Source organism: Panicum virgatum, chromosome 3N (genome assembly GCF_016808335.1).
Source record: "Panicum virgatum strain AP13 chromosome 3N, P.virgatum_v5, whole genome shotgun sequence".
NCBI classification, from domain to species: domain Eukaryota; kingdom Viridiplantae; phylum Streptophyta; class Magnoliopsida; order Poales; family Poaceae; genus Panicum; species Panicum virgatum.
In genome coordinates, this window is record NC_053147.1 from 46,303,101 (window position 1) to 46,320,208 (window position 17,108).

A 17,108-nucleotide genomic window follows, 5' to 3' on the forward strand; every position below is an offset into this window, starting at 1 on the left:
TTGAAAAAAATCAAGAAAAGAAAAATGATGGAGGGTGATTATGAGATACGTACCGATTTACCTTCGGCAAGGGCTCGCCGTTTAGAGTCTAACGAGCGGGACCTTTCTCCTGCTGTGATTACCACTGCTCGGCTCGTCCTGGAAAATTGGACGAGGACTAGCTTGCGACCTTACGCCACACCTTCTTTGATCGTTTTCTTCTGTGGTCGTAGGTTCTGACAATGGGGATTCTAGTGCCTCCCAAATTGCCTGCCCTTCATCATCCTGTCAGTGCAGGATGCACTGCTCTTCCCTCTGTTTGAATTTGAAGAACATGTCCTCCTTCCCGATGCAGAAGCGGATTTCTCCTCTTCCTACGTTGATTCTTGCTCTGGCGGCCCTCAGGAATGGTCGCCCAAGAATGAGCTCGATTCCGAGGTCACCCTCTATATCCATGACCACGAAGTCTGCAAGGACGAAGGAGTTGCGTACGCGGACTAGGACGTTCTTGGCTATCCCTTCGGGATACCTTATTGTAGAGTCTGCGAGCTGCACACACATGTATGTTGGGGAGAGAGAGCAGGGTATAAGAGCTTTTCGTAAATCACCATGGGCATAATGTTGACACTGGCCCCCAGGTCGCAGAGCGCGTGCTCATAGTATTGATCGAAGATTGAGCAGCTGATCATGGGGACCCCTGAATCTTCTTGAATTGTTGCCACCAGGCCATCCCAGGTATCATTCTTTGGGGGATTGTACCTGCCTGCATGGTTAGTTCGAGAAGTCTGCCGGGGAAGGTTGCCCCACCCGGTAGACACCATATTTGCAGTTTCAACGGGAGATTCGGGTTGCCCCGGGATCTTCCCTCTTCAGAGACAGGAGCAGCAGCAGCTAACTGAGCCAATTGTGTTTCTATCATTTTGTTGAAACTTAATTGATTTTTATGAGCAGAAAAAAGAGTTTCAACTTTAGCATGTATATTTTCCAAAATTTTATCATTGGCAGCAAGCTTTCTGTTTAAAGATTTATTGATTTTAGCTTGGCCAAAGATTAAGTCTCTCAAGGAGGGTTGGTTTGAATTAAAATTTGAATTGAAATTTGAGTTATAGTTGTTACCTCCTCCTTGGAATGGTGGGCGTGATTGACCCCACCCCTGGCCTCCTTGTGCACGTACCCCGGTATTGTTGTTGTTGATGATGTATGCTGCATCTTCACGGGTCTCGGGGCAGTCATTCCCCGAACGTCCACCGTCACCACAAACTTCGCACGTTGAGTATGAGTTCATAGCTGGGGCATAGTTTTCTTTGTGTTTCTTGAATTCTGCCCTTTCGTGCAGATGTTTGAGTAGGAGGTCCAATTTGGCGGCGGGCATGTCCGTCTCCTTGACGGTATGTGTGACACCTCTGGTGTCAGTTTAACCAAAGCCAGTCAATTAACATAACTCCACACACAAATGAGCTAAGAAAATTTAAATAAGAACCCTATGTCTAGTTCTTGCAAACTTGTGTGTAAATGTATGTGTGCATGTATATGAGTGCAATGTGCTTGAAAAATAATAATTGGTACCTTTTTAAACATGACTTGACATGAGTGGTAATAAGGCAATAAAATATACCTTTCATAATGATCTATAAACTTTCTATGCAAATCAAATTCAAACTGGAAAACCATCACATGAAATGATTATTGGAACCATTCTTGGATTTGTGAAGAGCTACTAATTCAAACAAATTAAATAAACAAGAGTTCAATTTCTAGAAATAAGGAAGTTAAAAATAACTTTCAAACCAATGCACTTATGCATAGGAAAATGAATCTACATATTCACCATGTCTTGTTAAACAAAAACCTAGTTGAAGCCTAGGAGTAAAAGTGCCAAAATTCACATGAAATGATAAGTACTTTAAATGGCAGTTTTTGAATTAATTAAATAACTCTCAAACCATTGCTCGAATGAAAAAGTGCATAACACGAAAGTTGTAGATCTCGAAAAACTGAGAAAAAGTGGTATTCAACACTTTTTCATTTAAGGCCAAGAAGAAGGAGAAAAATTGAAATTACAGAACTGGGTTTTGGAACTTTGGTCTAATTACGAAATTGCCACTGGCCGGTTCTTCAACCTCTCGCCTCCCTGCGCTCGGCCTACGGGCAGCGGCCGTACGCCGCCGGCGCCACCTGGCCGGCCACGCGCCGCGCCCTGCTAGCTCCGCACCTCCACCAGCACGAGCTCCCCCAGCCCGCTTCCCCCTGGCTCCGCATCGAGCTGCCACGCACCCCCCCGGACGCGCCCCTGCTTGCCACGACGTCGACAGCCGTCGCCGTTCCCTGGCATGCACCCACGCCATCCCGGTCGCCTCCCCCAGCACCGTCCTCCCCAGCAAAATCGTCCGGACCTCCCCCTCCGCCCTTGCCTATAAAGGGCAGAGCCCAGCCTCTCGCGCGCCCAGGAAACTAGAACCGCCACCACCATGGCCGGCCTCACCGGAGCTCCGTGGACAACCCCCATCCACCATCCCTCTGCTCCAACCGAGACCCTGAATGGATTCCTCTCAGCACGCTGATGCTCCCAAGCCCAACCGCCCTTTCCCTACCTCACCCGAGCCCGCCGGAGCCGAGCTCCCATGGCCGCCGCCCCTGTTCGTCGCCGGTGACCCACCTCCCGGCCGCCCCCGACCCATCCGAGACCACCCTAAGGTCCGCCCTGACCCCCTCTCTTTCCCCCCTGTTTCCCCTCGCCGCCGGCCATCCCCATCGCTGGGAACCGCCGCGCCGAACCCTCCTCTGTTACTGACTTCCGCCAGGGACCTTGTTTGAGAAGAACCAAAACTTCCAGGGGTCAAACTGCAAAATGTGCCTAAACTCAAAACAGCAAACTTCAAAAATGCCTAGAAAATCGTATAAAAATCAAAAAAATGCAAACTAAAATTTTCTGGAATCCTTAGAACAAGAACTACAACTTTTGTTACATTCACATGTTCATATTTTGCATTTATTTTAATATGAGAAAAAGAATAAGAAAATCATCTTATGCATGTTCATGAAGTTCTACTCAGAAAATGACCTTGATTTTTGGATATGTTATCAATAATGGAATATTAAGATCACAGTAAAAAGATGACACCCAACCAAAACAGTTATCATATTGGAACAATCAAGATTCTCTAATCTGTTATTGACATTCCCGAATTAATACTGGAAAATATGCACATGAACTTGCTCTGGAATTTGTACTGCATGCATGTGAAACTGAATTCCTGTTAATACCTAAATTTCAGATTTATTTGAGTTCATTTGCTATATACCATGATTTATGCTTGTTTAATCAACTTAATTCATCATATATAGTTATTATGCTTAGAAAAATCTATGTTTATTTTTGAAGTCTCTTTCTAGCTCTGTGTTTCTGTCTAAAAATTTTGAGCTGCATTTACTGAGTTTTGCTTTGGTGAATAATCATGCTTAGCATCTTAGGGCTAGAATTACTATTTTTGTTCTGAGTAATCTACACCATAACTGATCTTGATTTTTGGACATGATCATGTTTAGATTATATTCTATCTGTAATAAAACTTTCATTTGCAGTACTGGTTAAATGCACCTTGAGAAATTTATGCTAAATCATGTTAAGTTAAATGCATAGCTAATTTATCTGGTGGTTATAAAGCTCGATAATTTTTCTGGAGTATGTTTAGCTCATTAATAGGCTCTGGTAAAAATTTGAGAATCATATCCCTAGTACAACTCTCTAGAGAATTAATCTTAATTAATGGCTTGTTGTTTTTGTTCTTTTTATTACCTCAGTTGTATAAGTGAATAAAATCTGGAAACATTACAGTACTGAGTAGATTCCTTGAAGATACTCCCATAAAATTTGTAGCACCAGAACCCATGTTGAACGTTCTGTACAAAAAGGTGAAGCAACTAGAGTAATCCACTTGCATGAATAGTTATAATTTTTACTTTATGGTTAGATGCTGAAACTATACCATAGATGCTAAAGTACCTGATCTGAGTTACTTTAGTTTTTCATCACTAGCTCATGAGTAAATTGGTTGCTATGAAATAGTGAAAGTCTGCTATGTTTTAATGATAAGAATGAAAATCAAAACACACAGCTCTTTTATGAAGTAAAGTGAAATTAAGAACTACTCTATAAACGATTGCCCAGAAAATAAAGTTAACTAAGACCACCATAACAAACACGTGCTATTCTGGACTACAACTTTATAGTGAAGGAAAGAAATATGTTATATCATGTTGTAACAATATCATTTCTGCATGCATATAGAAACGGTAAATCTACTCGACAGTGATTACGAATTGGTGCCCGCGAATACTACCACTCCGGAGAGTGTCTCTATTAATTATACTGACTTGAATCAAGACCCGAACCAATGTTCGGAAGAGCCCAAGGCTATTTTTGAACAGTGCCCAAGAAGGCAAGCCCCGGTGCATAATCCCATTATTTTACGCATTATATTCATCTTACTATTTTGTATATGTTGTAATATTTTTTATTGCGCATTTACGTTTTCTAGGAGTTGATCGAAAACCTTAGGTGCATGATCGCTAGGTACCTATGTTTGTTATCCGGATCTTTTTCTCGACTAGTTGCCCCGCTAACTAGGTACGGTAAAAGTCGAGAGGTTTCCTGCCTTTCGCGAGATTATAGGAGTTGACTGACTTTAATTCCTGCTGAAATGTAAGGACAACGGGCGGGGTTGTGTAGTTGTGATACCCCGCTGGTTTAGTCAAAAAAATGGCTAAGGTCGCGGTGTGTGGCTCATTTCGTTAAGCGTTTGAAAGTACTAGCCACATACCGAGAAATATGGTAATCGGTAAGCTGAAGTACCTGATTGGACCAGCGAGTGGAACGATCTCGCACCCTCTTGGTAGAAGTAGGTTTTATTTTTGTCCGGACGTACGGGTGCAGAGACGTCGGGCTCTGTAGTCGGGGAGGGTGTGCCGGATCCACGGACTGGAAAGAAAGGGGGAAAGTTGTGTGGGTGACTTGGTTCCCATATGTGTGGTCTAGGTTCCCCTGGCCAGGTTGAAATCCGATTCAGAATCGTCCGCCTCTCACGGCATGAGACTGCTTAATGTTTTCGGTCACATAGAGTAACAAGTGGAACATGATGATGATAATACTGCTGGTTGATTAAATGGCTGCTCTACCATGCTTGAGTAGAGATAGTTGCAAATTAGAATGGTTAATCTAACTAGAAGATGGCTAATTAAAATATGAAAAATAAGGATCAACTCTTAGTGGCATTTTTGGCAAACAAACCCCACAAAACCAAAAAGCCTTGCATGTCTAGTTATCGGACTATGTTATATCCGGTGACGGGTCAGTCTTGCTGAGTATTAATATACTCAGCCTTGCTTGTGGCACTGTTTTTCAGGTACTAACTTCGAAGATCTGGTTGCAAGCCTTACTTGGCCGTGTACCTTGTCTGTTGAGTGGGATGGCCCTTCAGCTGGTGCTGACCTCCCTCCTGCTTGGTGACGCTTTCGTACGGGCTTTATCGATGCGTCATGTTATTTCGCTAGTTACCTTTTTAATGCTTCTGCTGAACCATGAGACTTGAATAATTTTAGTAGAAGGAACTCTGTAGTACTTTGCTACTCTGAACATGGTTTGTAATAAATTTTCCTTTCCGCTGCAATCACTCTGAGATGTATGAAATGTTCTGTGTTGTAATCTCTGGGCTCACCTTCGTGTGAGTGTTGTCTGCTGATCCTAGATTAGCGTGGCTTTTATCGAGGCTTCACTCGAGGAACTACCGGTGAGTGCCAATTTGGGTCAGAGTTGCTTAGCAACAAAGATCAGTGCACCCGGGCCCAGTTAGTTTGGGTGGTTCCGCCACAGTATGCATTCCGCCCTTGGTTCTGGGCTAGGAACGTTCCTCGTTCCAGCCCTGGTTGGAGACCATCTTTTCCATTAAGGCCGTAGCCTTGCCAATCGTGAGATCAAGATATGCTCCTCCAGCAGCAGCATCAAGATGGGCTTTGGATGTAGTCGTTAGCCCATTGTAAAAGCTTTGTACCACGAGCCACTTGTCCATCCCATGATGAGGACAGGTGAGTATGTACTCTTGCAGCCTTTCCCAAGCTTATGGGATGGATTCCATCCCTGTCTGCTGGAAACTTGAAATTCTTCCACGTAGGGCATTGATTTTGCCCAACGGGAAGAACTTCGCGAGGAACGCCGTGGAACACTTGTCCCACGTGTTGACGACTTTCTTGTTCTGATAAAACAACTGTTTCGCCTTCCCCAGGAGGGAGAAAGGAAACAGGCAGAGCCTGATAGCGTCAGCCGTAATGCCCCGTATGGTTATGGTCTTGCAAAGCTCCAGAAAGTTCTGGAGATGGGCATTGGCGTCCTCATTCGGCTTGCCACAGAATGGGCTAGCCTGCACCATGTTTATGAGGCTAGACTTCAACTCAAAGTTCAGGTCCCCATCATCAACGTTGGGTCCAGTTGCCACATTGGCAGCTGAGGGGACGGAGAAGTCGCGGAGAGTCTTCTCAGCCATGAGTTCAGTTGATGGTGCTTGGGAAGCTGGTTCACTTGTCGACTGCGAGATCGGAGGAGGAACGACGCGAGGTCGGACCCTTCTCACGAGCTTCTCGGGATTTTCAATGAAATTTTTTGGCAAGGAGAAACCAGACATAGACTACCCTATTTTCATCTAATCAGGAGAAAACAAAAAGATAAACACATTAGCCTGTATAGGCAGTAGCTACCTCTTACTTATATTGCCATGTTTATGTACTTTAGTAAATATACTTTACACCTAGTGCCATCCCCGGCAACGGCGCCCGAAATGCTTGTTGGCATTTCTTAGCGTCATCACTAGGAGTGGTTAGTTCCTAGAAATGGCACCTTGAAGATGCCGTGTGGTATGTCTTAACGTTTACAGAAGGATTCGCAAGCGCACGGATATACCGTTGTAGCATTTCACCCAGAAGTATTCAGGGTATTGTTATTTATATTTTCCCAAGGGATGGCAAGGTTGTGTAAAGTGTATTTACTTAGTTACATAATCATGACACGTATGAGCAAGATGAAGACCACTGACTATATAGGGGTAAGTGAAATATGATAAAGATAATCAGGGGTAATGTGACACACACAGAACAACCAACTCTCATGAAGAAATAAATAACAAGCAATCCTAAGGTTAGTGGGAGCATAGGCCATGATTCCTGTTATACTAACCTTATTAGTGGATAAGTTACGTTAGCTACGTTGCTTAGAGCTGCAGGTACCGAGAAATTAGGGACATGGGGGAGAATGACCCGCACTGGAGATCATCCAGTCCCGTTTCATCTTTGCATGAACTCCTACACCGTACCCGAATGTCGGGGAGTACGCTAACCGAGAAGCAGCTTCTCGGCGGACCGACAGGGCTGTCACCACCTACGGTCTACTCCAGTCACACCATGGAGCACCGTCATATCCGAAGGATCCAGCATAGCCGGGCACCATGCCCGCATATGAGGTCACTACCCTAGCAGCCCCGGGTCCCCCACCCTTCGGATGGACAGGTAAGATGCTAAGGAAAGCCCAAAAGCACAACAAACCGATATCCTTACCCTAGATTATCTGGTCTAAGCATGCAACTAATATAACTTGATAAAGCAGTTATCAAGGCTAAGCAAGCTAAGAACATAGCAAGATAACCAAGAACGAACTCTGAATGATTAATATAAAGAAAGTCGGAATACAAAGCCATACCAGAGGCCGAGGATTGCTCGCCGACCCCGAGAACGACTGGATTCGCTAAGGAGATGAAGTACTAGCCTAGCTCCACTACCCTAAGGAGTACAAGTCACAAGAGAGTGTACAAAGAGAGAGGCTTCCAAGTGGTGTGTGTTGAGTGTGTGGTGGGAGGCCCCTTTTATAGCCCCTTGAGGTCGGTTCCCGCCAAGTTTATACATGGAAACATTCATAACCGCCTTCAGGAGGATGAGATCAGACTTCCCGCCAAAATGCACCTGGACGGGAGCCAGAGCAGGTTCGGCCGAACCATGGGTTCGGCCGAACCCACCTTGGTGCCCCTGACCCCCGTCTTTCTTCGTGTGTCTGTCCTGTGGGTCCTGATGTTGGTATGTCGGTGCCGGGGTCCAGTTGGTCGGTTTGGTCCGTTAGGTGGGCCTCTTTTGTATGAGTGACGCAGGACGCGATCTTTTGTGACTTCGTCTGCATATTCTTCGTGTTTTCTTCTTATTCTGGACTTGTTCTCCTGAAATCATAAATTCTAGAAAACAACTGTGGAGCTAGGTTAGTGATACAAATATGAGAGTAAGAGGTATAGTTTTCCTTCTTAAATGAGTATAGTTGACGGTCATATATTGCACTTAACGACCATCAACACCCCCCACGTAGGAGAGGGGCTTTTTGGATTCGCAAGAATTCGATAGAACAGTCCACTGCTTGAAAGCTTGTAAGCTCCGCTCCAACTTTGAGTACCTGGGTTCGAGTATCAGAGCAAGAGAACCACCCCCATACTGGACGTAGGGCATTTTCCGGCCCGAACCAGTCTAAATTCTCGAGTCATTGTGTGCTAGACCATTCCGATCCAACGCACGACACACTAGCAATTGAGTAGTTTTCCTGTTGGCCATATTCCGAGCCGACACTAAGCAACCGTCTCATTCTATTTTCTCATCTTCTCCTCTCCATGTCATCACAATTCTATGTAGAATTGTATGAGATAATCTAAGACTCCTAAGGCGTAGCAATGCGATTGCCCTAACTCAATCCTTGTAAAAAAAGGCAGAATACTCATTTTAATCCTCCAATTTTCTACTAAGGATCGCTTTCACCCCTCAACTAAAAAAATGGCCATTTCTATCTTCAAACTCGGCCAAATAGGAACCCGCACTCATCGACTTCCTCCGCGCCAACAAGGACACTTTGGCCTAGAAGCCGTCCGACATGCTGGGCATCCCAAGGGAGGTCGCCGAGCACGAGCTCCGCATTTTGTTGGGATCCAAGCCCGTCCAGCAACGACTATGCCGCTTCGACGACGAGAGGCGTAGGGCCATAGGAGTGGAAATAGCTAAGCTCTTAGCCGCGGGCTTCATAAAAGAGGTCTACCACTCCGACTGGCCCTCCAGTCCTTGTAAAAAAAGAAGAATGGTCAATGGAGTATGTGTGTTGATTACACCGGTCTGAACAAAGCATGCCCCAAAGACCCATTTCTGTTGCCTAGGATAGATCAGATAATCGACTCCACCTCCTGGTGCGAAATCTTATCTTTCCTAGATACTTACTTGGGCTATCACTAGATAGCGATGAAGGAATCCGACCAGCTCGCGACATCCTTCATCACCCCATTCGATTCATACTGCTACGTCACTATGCCATTTGGGCTTAAGAATGCAGGTGCAACATACCAACGTTGCATGCAGGACTGCTTCTCCGACCAGATCAATCCGCCGACCAAACCCGACCGGGCAGAACCGCCTCGAGCAACGGTCGCGGTCTACGTTGACGACATTGTCATCAAAACTCCGCGAGCGGATGACCTGGTCACCACCCTAAGTGCTATGTTCGCCAACCTCAGAAGGATTAACATCAAGTTAAAACTCGAAAAGTGCACATTCGGGTCCCAAAAGGCAAGCTCCTCGGATACATGGTGTCCAAACGCGGCATCGAAGCCAAACGTGACAAGATCGCGGCCATCACCAATATGGGCCCCATCCGCGGCGTTAAGGGCGTCCCGAGGCTGACCGAGTCTAGCAGCCCTCATGTTGGCGCTCCTTAAGTACCCATTTTACTATATGATTAGGAGTTGTTTTGGTAAATTCTTCGGGATGATTCATGTACTAACCCGCCACTTGGCACCTGAACTTGACCGTTTTCGATTGTGTCCTGGATTTTGGAGCATGTTGCATTTTGACAAGGAAATTGGACATTTTCGGAGATGTTTTGACGCATGGTTACAACTGGGCTAAGATGAGGAATAAGAGGAAGATTCAACACGCGAAAGATGGGACCAAAAGGGGCCTAGAAAAGGCCCAGGCCGGCCGGCCTGGAGTCCTTGGGCCGGCCGGCCTAGCCCTTTTCGGAGCCCAATCGGTCTCGGTTTTCTTCAGCACGAAGTATGCGTCAACCCTAATCTATGTTTTACCAAAACCACCGACCATATCTTCCTATAAATACCCCGAAGCCGCCGTCAAAAGGGGGAGGGCGGAGAGATCGCAGAGAGGAAGCATCCAGAGACGAGTTTCAGAGATCCATTCGAGTTAGACACAAGAGAAAGGCGACACCGGAGGCCTCATCGTCCCTCGGCGCCGCTGCAAGTTGGAGGACAGCAAGGGATCCATCCCTTGCCAGGAGATTATGTCACCATGATCGACTACGCTTCGCTTAGCTTCATGGGGTAAAGTCCTCAATTGTTCATGGGGTTGTAAGGAGATCTTGAGTTGTAATTGCCGAATCCTTTATGAGATTGATCTATCACGATTCTTGTTGATGATGCTTTGATGCCTAATAGTTCGCGACTTGGCTTTGGGTTTGCTTTGCTCTTGCATGGTTTACTTAGATTACATCAACTATCGTATTCTTGTTGATTCGTTATCGATTATCCTCGTGTAGTGACAGTATGCGGGAGGGAAAGGTTTTGATCTTGGAACACACCTTTGGTAGATTAGATCCGTTCTTCGTTGCTTGGCGATTACATCTCTAGTGATCCTAGACCCTATGGACAAATGCTCTTCATATCTTGTGCACACATCTATCTTTGCTCACTAGTCTAGATTAGATTAGATTGGTTAGATTAGATCTATTTCACATTCAAACACTCAATATAGATCTTTTACCAACATCAATAGTGCTTGGTTAAGCATAGTAATACACTTGTTCCGTGGATTGATAAACATTGGGGGAATACTCTAAGGGAAAAGCTACACGATCCGTGCGCTTGCGGTATGTAAATTGGCACTTTAAGAAGCGTCAACAAGCTTTTCTGGCGCCGTTGCCGGGGAACAAGCGATTTTACTATGTTTAACTTTGTATTAATTTTGTTGGTTACTAACACCTAACCTTTTTCCTGGAAAATTTTTGTTTTTGTTTTTGTTTTGATTGTCTAGATGGGCCATCTCATTCAACACATGGAGGAAGGAGAAAAATCACTAAGGGATTATGCAAGCCCGCGATCGGAGGACTTCGACATGCAAAAATCAGATTCGTTGTTGCGAGCCACCGAGTACGAGATCAAGCCTCAAATCATCAAGATGGCGGCGGCAAACCCCTTTAGAGGAGATGAGACGGAACAACCCATATAGACATATCAAGTGGTTCACAATGCTATGCAACACGGTACAACAAGACGGAGTTCCGCTAGCTTGGTTTAGATGGAATCTTTTCCCATACTCACTTGCGGAAGAAGCGAGAAGATGGTTTGCACTTGCATCCTTCGAGGTAAAAGGAAATTGGGATGACTTGATGAAGAAATTTTGCGAGCGGTTCTTTCCGTTAAGCAAGGTTCAACATATTCGGAAGCAAGTGATCAACTTTGTGCAAGGAGAAGAAGAAGGGATAGATCAAGCATGGGATAGATTCAATGGATTGATTGAACAAGCACTGAAGCTCGGATTTTCCGGTGAAGTACTCTTGCATACCTTTTACTTTTCCCTAACCCCCGAGTGCATGCAGTTTGTTCAAATGTGTGCAGGAGGAGATCTCATGGAGAAAACACTCACGGAAGCCGCCCAACTCCTACAAAAAATCAGCAAGGGTGCGGCCATGCGAAGAGATTAGGAAAAACGATGTTCGGCAAGCTCCGAGGAAGAATCTCAAGTACGGGTGCTTGCTGGAATTTTTAGAAAAGAGGCATCGGAAGTGAAGGAAGAACAACCAAAGCATGGGAAAGTCATAGAGACAAACCACGATGAAGAAGCATCGATCCGGAGTGCAACGAAAGATGACCCGGAAAAGAAAGGAAGAACCATGGGCACCGCCAAATCGCTAAAGGAATTCGAGCAAATGGATTGGATACCAATTGACTTCGAAGATTGTTCGACAAAGCAAGACCGCATCCAAATCAGCGAGGAATGGCGAAGGTGATAGCGGAAGACTTCCCGCCGGATAATCACACGGGATATACATTTGGCAAGGAATCGGCCGGTGATATTATTCGGAAACTTTTTGAAGAAAAAGAGGAAGAGATTGACTTGGACGAAGTGCTGGAGGTCAAAAAGATCATGGGAGTGAAATCAGAATCATCACCCTACGCGCACATAGCCCAAGTATATGCGATGGGAAGCGATCAAGGCGAAGGTAATCCATCACCCACACCTCGTGTTGATTGCATAATAGAAGTAATAAAATGTTGCAATGTTTTATGTGACGTTGGCGCCCATGTTAGTGTGATGAGTTCCAAGGTTTATGTTGAGCTTTTTAACGAAACATCAAACCTAGATGCCACAATCATTAAATTGATCATGGGAGATGGTAGATTAATCAAACCGATAGGAGTGCTTAGAAATCTAAATGCTGCTATAGCGGGTAAAAAAATTCCTACCGACTTTTTTGTGATTAATGCTAGTGATGATGAGCATGAAAGCATAATCCTTGGAAAACCCTTTCTCAAATTAGTAAATGCTATTCTAGATGTTTGAAAAGGGATTGTCACTTTTGATCTAGATGGAGAGAAGCACTCATTCGAATTTCATTCAAAACCGTCTTTTGCTTCACCTCTACCTCTTGATAACGAAGAGGTAGAGAGCATTCGTTCCATTGATTCTTTCAGGGATCCTCTCCAACGCGCTTTGGAGAATGGAGACGCTCAAGATGATCAAGACGAAGAACTAGTGGAAACAATGGAAGAATTGAAGCCGCAACACGGAAATTGGGAGGAAGAAAAATTTGAAGACATTGGAGAGTTAGATCAAGAAGAGGATGGTGCGCCCGATGTTGAGATGAAGCCGCTCCCCAAGGGATTGAAATATGAATTTTTGGGAGATGGCAAGACTTTTCCGGTGATTATTAGCGACGAATTGAGCCCGGAAGAGACGGAGAAGTTGCTGAATTTATTAAAGAAGCACAAAAAGGTGATTGGCTACTCGATTAACGACTTGAAAGGTATTAGTCCCACTTTTTGCACACATCGTATACAACTCGAGGAGCAATACAAGCCGGTCGTAGAGCATCAAAGAAGATTGAGCCATGCTATGCGTGATGTGGTGAAGAAGGAGGTTATCAAATTGCTAAATGCCGGAATAATATACCCCGTGCCACATAGTGAATGGGTAAGCCCCGTGCATTGCGTTCCGAAGAAAGGATGACTCATGGTTGTGAAAAATGAGAAGGAGCAATTGATACCGCAAAGAACCATCACGGGATGGAGGATGTGCATCGATTATAGAAAATTGAATAAGGCAACGAGGAAGGATCATTTTCCACTACCATTCATTGACAAGATGCTAGAAAGGTTGGCAAAGCATTCACACTTTTGTTACCTTGATGGATACTCGGGATTCTTCCAAATACCTATTCATCCGGATGATCAACATAAGACCACATTTACTTGCCCGTATGGAACTTTTGCATATCGGAGGATGCCTTTTGGATTGTGCAATGCGCTAGCTTCTTTTCAAAGGTGCATGATGGCTATATTTTCAGATTTCATAGAAGAGATTATGGAGGTATTCATGGATGATTTCTCGGTGCATGGTACTAGCTTTGATAATTGCTTGGTAAATTTGGAGAAAGTTCTTAAAAGATGTGGAGAGGTTGATCTTGTGCTTAATTGGGAGAAGTGTCATTTCATGGTGAAAGAAGGAATTGTTCTCGGTCATGTTATCTCCAAGAGAGGGATAGAGGTGGACAGAGCAAAAATAGAAATCGTGGAGAAGTCTTTGAGGAGCTTCCTTGGTCATGCCGGATTTTATAGGAGGTTCATAAAGGATTTTTCGAAAATCACTAAGCCATTGACACAACTTCTCCAAAAAGATGTGGAGTACATCTTCGATAGTGATTGTCTTCACGCATTTCGAACACTCAAGCAATCCCTCATAAGTGCTCCTATCATGCAACCTCCGGATTGGAATCTACCTTTTGAAATCATGTGTGATGCAAGCGACTACGCCGTAGGAGCCATTCTTGGACAAAGGAAAGAGGGGAAGGTAAATGCTATCTACTACGCAAGCAAGACTCTCTAATGAAGCCCAAGTTAATTATGCAACAATGGAGAAAGAATTGCTTGCCGTGGTATTCGCCTTCGAAAAATTCAGATCATACATAGTAAACTCTAAGGTGATAGTTTATACCGACCATGCGGCAATCAAGTATCTCTTGTCCAAGAAAGATGCTAAACAACAGCTTGATTCGATGGATCCTATTGCTACAAGAATTTGATGTGGAGATAAGGGACAAGAAAGGGGCAGAAAATGTTGTGGCCGACCACCTATCAAGGATGAACCATGGAGATGATGGAAAAGAACCTATCGAGGATCAAATGAGAGATGATCACCTATATAGAATTCTCGATAAAGATAGTTGGATGAATGAAATAATAAGGGCAATAAAAGGGATGCCCTTGGATCACTTGGACAAGAATGCAAAGAGAAGAGTGATCACGGAAAGAAGAAAATACTATTGGGATCCACCATACTTATATAGATATGGAGAAGATGGAGTCCTAAGAAGATGCATACCGAGAGAGGAACGTGAAGAAGTTCTAAGAAAGTGTCACTCGTCGGGATATGGAGGACATTATGGGCACTTTAGAACTCAAGCTAAGGTATGGGCTAGTGGATTCTATTGGCCCGAGATGCATGAAGATGCGAAAAGATTTGTTTCGACTTGTCCGGAATGCCAAAGGACAGGGAATATCTCGCAAAGGAATGCCATGCCGTTGAACTACAACTTGCAAATAGATCTATTTGATGTCTGGGGAATCGATTTCATGGGACCATTTGTGAACTCACATGGGTTTGAGCATATATTGGTGATAGTGGATTATGTTTCTAAGTGGGTTGAAGCTATGCCGTGTTGGAAGGCATCAACGGAGGAGTCCACACACATGATTAAATCGGTAATCTTCCCTCGATATGACGTCCCGAGAATCTTGATAAGCGATGGAGGAACACACTTCACGGGCAAGGACTTTGGTAAATGCTTGAAGAAATTGGGAATTGAACATAGAGTGTCTACGGCTTATCACCCCCAAACAAACGGACAAGCGGAAACTTCGAACAAGCAATTGAAGGACATTTTAAAGAAGACCGTGGTAAAAGGAGGAAAAGATTGGTCGAAGAGACTAGATGATGCACTATGGGCATATCGTACGGCACACAAAACCCCGATTGGTATGACTCCTTATAAATTTGTTTATGGAAAAACATGCCACTTGCCGGTTGAGCTAGAACATAAGGCGTATTGGGCAATGAAGGAAATGAACTTTGATGCGGAAGCCGCTGGAATTAAAAGGAGAATCCAAATAAGCGAATTGGAGGAGTTAAGATTGAAAGCATACAATAGTGCATCAATTTACAAAGAAAGGATGAAGAGATGGTACGACAAATGATTACAAAACAAGGAATTCAAAGAAGGAGACAAGGTCCTACTCTACAATTCAAGATTCAAACTCTATGGCAAAGGAAAATTACAAAGCAAATGGGATGGACCATACGTCGTACACTCGGTTTCACCCACGGGAGCGGTGACAATCATGGATGCGAAAGGCGACCAATATGTGGTGAACGGACAACGACTAAAGGTATTCTTGGAGCCCGACGTCGTGCCCCTTCATTACATCGACATATACACCATGGAGGAGGAACCGGAACGTCAAGCCTAACGACGTTAAGCAAGGTAAGTTTGTAAATATTCTCTTTTAGATTTTATTTTCTTAGTTTTATTTCTATTCTGGATGAACTTTGAGTAAAACATAGGCTTCTAATTTATTGGTGTGCACCTCGGAAAAAGTTGGAGTCCAGGGGGCTGAAAAACCCCCAGGACCGGCCGGCCCAACACCCCTAGGCCGGCCGGCCTAAGCCACTTCGTGTGCGTTTCGGTCTCGATTTTTGGTAGGTGCGAGATAAGGAAATTTCAAACCTGTGCCTTATAGATTTCGCATGCCAAAACCGAAGATATTTTGGACTTCTCGTCCAAATCTTTTCGGGATATAAATAGAGGCGCGGGTTAGATCTATTCTCTCATACTTTTCAATCTACACCACCACCTCGTGAGAGACTTCGACAATGGCCGGTCCAGCGAGCGCAAGAGCCATGATTGCAGCAATGGAGATCGAGGAGAGGGGTTGGACGCCTGACACCCCCACGCCAAAGACACCTAGCCCCATCTCGGCAACTGGTGCGCAGCCCCTCCTTGTCGAAGCAAAGCGATGTGAAGCGAAAGCCCCTCCGAAGAAATTCAATACTCAGGCAAGGATGAGCATCGGAGGGAAGGGACTTCAATGGTGCAACGAGAAGCTAGCTCAAGCCCAAAGGGTGGTCGTCGTCATCAGCAGCGACGAAGACGAAGGCGAGAAGCGACAAGACAAAAAGCCACCCGCGCCTAGGTGTTCCTTGCGCCTCCTCGGAGTCAAAATAAAGAACTACATCGAGCACACCCCGGAGCCGAAGGATTATGCGGGGGATAGCGATTGGGAGAGCATCATGAGCCCTGGTTCATGGGGCGCCACCGGTCGTGACTACGATGATGATTGGCCGGGGTGGCCCGAAGAGGAGAGAAGGGAAGAAGACGACCCCTCCGGTGGTGATAGCGGCAAGAAGAAGAAGGACGACGACGAACCCGAGGATGATAGCCCCAACCGCAGCGGGCATCACTTCGGGTGCTGTGTCAAGTGCCGCAATGAAATCACGGACCTCCATGCAACCATCGATAGGTGCCACGATCGAATCGTGGCAATGGATCGAAGGATGGATGACATCGAGAGCTTGGTTGAGAGAGACTACAACTTCCTTGTCCGCAACATAAGGAAGTTATTCGGGATGGTCGGAGATCTACAAAAGCAAGGAGGAGGGCGTCCAAGATGCAATTGCCCGAGGTGCCGTTAAGAACAACGACGAGTGTCACACCCGTCTTTTATATCATTGCGATGAGGACGCCGCATAATCTAAGCATGGGGGGAAGGTGTGACGACTCGTAG

The 17,108-nt window shown here is 45.1% G+C and overlaps 1 non-coding gene across 1 annotated transcript; it reads left to right on the forward strand.

Annotated features, from left to right (window-relative positions):
* The first annotated feature begins 6,042 nt into the window (after positions 1-6,042).
* On the forward strand, positions 6,043-6,149 carry LOC120668214. Its single transcript, XR_005672312.1, has one exon. It is a non-coding gene; the product is annotated as a small nucleolar RNA R71 (small nucleolar RNA).
* The last annotated feature ends 10,959 nt before the right edge of the window (positions 6,150-17,108 follow it).